The 5,171-nt window shown below is 53.9% G+C and overlaps 1 long non-coding RNA gene across 1 annotated transcript; it reads right to left on the reverse strand.

The window, feature by feature from the left end:
- Window positions 1–299: 299 nt before the first annotated feature.
- Window positions 300–4,888, reverse strand: LOC131482411 (uncharacterized). Its single transcript, XR_009246972.1, has 3 exons — window positions 4,660–4,888; window positions 1,331–1,448; window positions 300–610 (listed from the first exon to the last, which is right to left on the reverse strand). It is a non-coding gene; the product is annotated as an uncharacterized LOC131482411 (long non-coding RNA).
- Between the last annotated feature and the right edge of the window lie 283 nt (window positions 4,889–5,171).

Here is a 5,171-nt window from a genome sequence, read left to right on the forward strand (position 1 = left end):
CACCCTGTGCCATGAAAGAGACATGGGGGGGAGCGGAGAGGAAAGGAGAGGAGGGGAGAGGCAGTCTTTGGTCTATGAACCTTTGCTTCTTTCCTGAGCCTGGATGCCCAGTTAGGGAGGCATCACTGCCTTGTGAGATGCTGGCCTGGCTTTTTGTGGTTGCTGTTTTAAGGCAGAGAGAGAAAATTTCCCATCTGCTGGCTCATTGCTCAAATGCCCATCACAGCTTGGAACTCTGAACTCATGCAAGGTTTTCCACGCAAGTAAAAGGAAGCCAGTGACTTGAGCCATCACCTGCTGCCTCCCATAGTCTGCGTGTGCAGGCCACTGGAGTCAGAAGCTGGGGTCAGGTGCTGAACCCAGGTGTCCCGGTATGGGATGCCAGCATCTACGCCTGGGTCTGACCCGCTAGGCTGAAGGCCTCCCTTCCTGCTGACTAACAGGTGTGGCCCCTTCTGGCCTAGAGTTCACTCTCAACTTGGAAGGATAAAGCAGGAAGACTTTCTGCACACATGATGCTCGCCCTCATGGAAAGCAGCAGCAAGAGTTACAGCTTCCTGCAGCCAGAGCAGTGCCAGGACCGGGGGGTGGAGCAGGGGTAGTTGGCCACCTATAAGGAGATGGAAGAGATGGTGTCACACAGAGAAATGTTATCCACTGCCAGACCCTGCTGGCACTGGCAGGGGAACACAGGCAGGGAAGGGTCTCAGCCCCCAGGGAAGGGGGCAACTCCCTCTGGAGATGGCTGTCCTCCAGCACTTCAGCTGCTCTAGCCCCTCATCCTTGAGGCCTTGGGTCCAGTTATCCCTCAAGATTCCTGAACACACCAGGACACTACTTTCCCAGCCTGATCTTCTCAAAGGCACTGGAGCGGAATTGCAGAGTGCCGTGTCCAAACCTTTGTCTTGGGGTCCAGGGGCTGTGTCTCCTTCTCCCCGGGGCCTCAACCCTGTAAGGACCTGAAGAGAGGAACAAGGATGTCCTAGGGAGTGGCAGAAAGCAGCTTCATCTGTCAGATAAGACAGGAGAGCCCTGCCTCATGGAAGCTTCTTGACGACTGTTGCATCCCTTGGTTCTAACCCAGACATCCTCACCTGCACATACCCTAGACAGGGAGGGCAAGAGAAAGGTTCCTGGTGGGCAGGAAGACTAGCCTGGAGAACACATGATCAGTCTGGGAGACATGACCAAAGTGAGGTCGAGGAGAAAACATCAAGTCCCTCTCATCTGTCCTCCTGTCTTAATTAGAATCCCATTTGTAAGCCAAACTGTGCCGTGCCATCTCCGCTAATGGCTCGTTTCTATTCTGGTCCTCTCCTCACCCTATTACCTTGTGCAATATTCAGGAGCTCCGGTGGTGGCGGGGTCCACGGCGCCCTTGGGCCGCCTGTCCCTTCTGTCTTCAATATTTCAGCGGCTCCCACTCCTGAGTTCTGCATTTCGATTTCCTGTGGTACAGTACATTTATCTTAGTCACTCCATCAAGTCCTCCCCAGTTCTCTCCCCTTATCTTCCCAGCTCCGGGCCAACTGCAAATACTGGCCTATCTCCACAGCCAGTGTGCCGCCTAGAAGACAATCTGCAGATGGCCAGATAGGGAGAAAGTCGTCCAGAGCCAGAGCCACCGTGCCGCCCTCTGTGGGCCAGGGTGGAAGTGTGAAAGCTCTGGGCATGACTTTCTGCCAAGCTTAAGCACACTGTGCCCCTCTGCCAGGTCCCCTCCCTCTCTTGGCTGCAGTTCTGAGCCAGATCTTCCACACACCCCCATCCTCCCACGACATGTGCTTGCTGCTGACCCTGGCCCCTCTCCCAGCCTTGCGCCATGGACTGCTGTACCTCCTGCTTCCCACATGTGACCCCAGCTGCCAGCTGTTCTAGATGACCTGGGGAGCAGGGGAGGGGTCTGGGAAAGCTCCCAGAAAAATCCAAGACCAAAGGTAGGGGGTGGGTGCGAAAGAGTTGCAGCTTTGCAGCTGGTCAACCCACACGCATGCAGACCAAAATGAGCAGCCATGCTTCTGGTTCACGGGGTCTTGTCCGATCTGTTAGGAATCCACAAGCGCCGGGGGGCCCTGCTCCTCAAAGAACACTAGGCCTTCCCCTGGACTCTTGTGCCCTACGGTCACCCCAACACACACACACCTGATAAGGAAAGTCCTCCCCCACAGAGTTCTTTTCCATCTTTTTAGCCTATCTCCTCTCCTCCCACTGGTTTCTACTTCTGGCACCTGTTTCAATCATTTCCACCTCTTACATGTGAGGACTCTGGGATTCGGAAGAACTCTGGGATTTGGGACTAGGGAGAGAGGTGCACATTTGGAATCCTTCAGAGGGCTTCTCCTAGCAAATCTCCTGTGTGTCATAAGAAAGGCTCTGGTTTCTGGGCCAAGGCTTTAACGCTTAGCAATCACATTTATCTTCCTCTGAGAGAAACCTGATCGATGTGTCCTGAACAAGATAGAGATGTATTACTCTCTTAACTTCTTGAAAAAGAGAGAGGTACAGCAAGCAACTTCAGAAGAAGGCTTCCCAGATCTGAACCAGTTGCTCTCTGGCTCCCTCCAGGCTTGCAGCAGCAGGTGGCTTCACCATGGCTACAGCTGCTCCAGACATGTCTGCAACCAAGCAGCAGGACAGAAACAGCCAAGAGCTGTGCCCTGAATCTAAGGGAGATTGGCACCTGTACCTTACCACCCAGGTATGTGAGGTCCAAAGCCCTAAGACTAACAGGAAAAGTAGAATGGTTACTGGGTAGTCGGAGTGGAGCCAGCTGCCATCAGTTCGAGTCCTTCCCTGTGCTAGTCACTGGCTACAGGAGCAGCTCTGTATGCTGCTCTGCTCATATGTGTCCTCACTGTGGACAATGCTCTGACCGCTTGGTTCCTGGAAGGGCAGATAGGACTGTGCAGTGTCTAGTGAATGGTAAGGGCACTAAAGCTAAATCTGTTAACACGTGCCGGGTGTTGCTAGTCCTCTGCCTCTGGTGGTATTTTTGGTGCAACCATAGTGACCCTGCTTGGTCTACACCTTGCCTGGAAGAACACGTGGGCTTGGGGTCAGCTGAGGGGGAGGGGCAGAGAGGGGTTATAGACATCGCTCTTTTTATAAAATTCTCATTTCTTTAAGCTGGGAGGCGGATAAGGAAGAGATCTGTCTGTTGGTTCACTTTTCGCTTGCTTGCACCAGCCTGCGCTGGACCAGGCTAAAGCCAAGAACCCGAAACTCCATCCAGGTCAGCCGCGTGGGTGACAGAAAGTCCTCTACGGCTTTCCAGCTGCGTTAGCAGGGAGCCGGATGGGAAGTAGACAGCTGAGACTTGGTCCCCGGCACTCCAATACGGGATGTGAGATGCCAAGAGCTGTCTTCCCCACCACATCAAATGCCCTGTCCCCTCCATATCCTGTCTACCCATCTCAGGCCCCAAGTTCAGTAGTGAAAGAATGAGCCCTACTGCCTAGTCATTGTCAAGGATAAGTGAGCAGGACTCCATCATCCACTGGGACCTCGCCCCAAGCGGTTTCCCAGGCAGAGCAGGAATCAACAAGCCACAACCAGCAGGTCACAGCCAGGACAAAGTCTGACTCAAACACAGCTTGCATCCGCAGCTGCCTGATCACCGTACAGTGGAATCTAGTGACAAGGCAGAGACGGCCACAGAGCCTGAGTGTCTTGCTACCTGGCTTTTCATGGGCTGAGTCTGCCCACCTCTGCTCCAGGGAGAGCGCAAGCACACTTTCCCAATAGGTCCACACAAGCAGAGACCACATCCAGCATGGACGCATGGCGGCAAAAGACCTTGGGGAGCTGAGAGGCAGCGGCCGGCAATGGGCCAGGGGAAGGGAGTACCCACATAGGAGGGGAGGCCCAGAAACCACCACGGTGCATTTCACACAGCAGTAGACTGGAGTGTAGTCAAAGACTAATCTTTAAAAGAGTGTATTGATTGCTGGGGAGATCTGACATGTTTAACACCCTTATAGATTCCTAATAAAGTGTCAATTAATATAATCCTTTTGGAAAGCAATTTGTAAAAGTAAATCAAGGGTCTGAATCATGCTCCTGCTGCTGACCTAGTGATTCCACTTCTGGGAATGTGTCCTAAGGTGATAAACTAAAATGTCAAAAATCTCTGCACCCACACTTCAAGTAGCAGAAAGCTGGAGCCACTTCGATGATTGGTTGGTGAGGAGCAAGTAAGTGATGATACATTCACAGGAGATCATGCACAGAGGAATTAGAAGGATGTTCACAAAGAGCTAAGTAATACAGTCCCTAATGTTTAAAACAGAAACAAAAGCAAACAGAATGCAGTGGCCCTCCAGGAGATGGCAGATCAGCTGCCACCTGGACCTTGCACCTCTGGTTTTCAAGGCTTGCACCTGCTGTTACAACAGCCTGGACTCTCATGGAGTCCAGGAGACCCAAGGCTCCATGGGACCAGAAGAAAGAACAGCAAGCAAAGAGGAAAAGGAGAGATGCCTGCCACCCCCACCCCGGCAGCCTGGAAGCTCTGTGTGCATAGCTCAGTTACGGGCTGCCTCTCCCTTGCGCCCGCCTCACCATCAGGGAGGCCCTGGTAGCTAGTGTGCTGGAGGGCTGCCCTCCCGAGCCCACAGCCTGAGCTCCCTCCAGGGCTAGGCTTGGGCTCATCAGCCTCACCTCCCTGGATTTCGGCAGAGAGGGAGAGAAGACAGCTCCATGGAGAGTTAGGAAGCTGGGGACCCAGAGGAGCTCCTTCATTTCCTCCAGCAACTGTTGAGTCCCTTGGATCCCTGCCTCCTCAGTGGTGTCCTCCAGCTCAGGCCTTCTGCCCAGTGCTGACACCCCTGGGTGCTCTCTTCTCTACAGGCAGTGGTGATGCTCACTGGGGCATCTCTCAAGCCAGGGCCTCCACCCAGGCAGTAGCTTAGGAGGGCACTGAGAGACCAGGTCTGTGCACAAGCAAGCCAGTAAACAGTGCACACAGGACAGACACAGCCCCTGGGCTTTGGGGTCAGACAGGGCAGGCCCTGCTTCTCCCCGACAGCCACGTGGCCCTGGGCAAGATGTGGTGCTCTCCTGGCCTGTTGCTACATCTGTAGATGAGGGGAAAGCAGGACCCTCCAATGAGCACTACCGAAAATTTCAGAACTGCTTTGGACTAGGCCCCCTGCATAACTGGCACATGGGCA

Source organism: Ochotona princeps, chromosome 17 (genome assembly GCF_030435755.1).
Source record: "Ochotona princeps isolate mOchPri1 chromosome 17, mOchPri1.hap1, whole genome shotgun sequence".
In the NCBI taxonomy this organism is placed as follows: Eukaryota; Metazoa; Chordata; class Mammalia; order Lagomorpha; family Ochotonidae; genus Ochotona; species Ochotona princeps.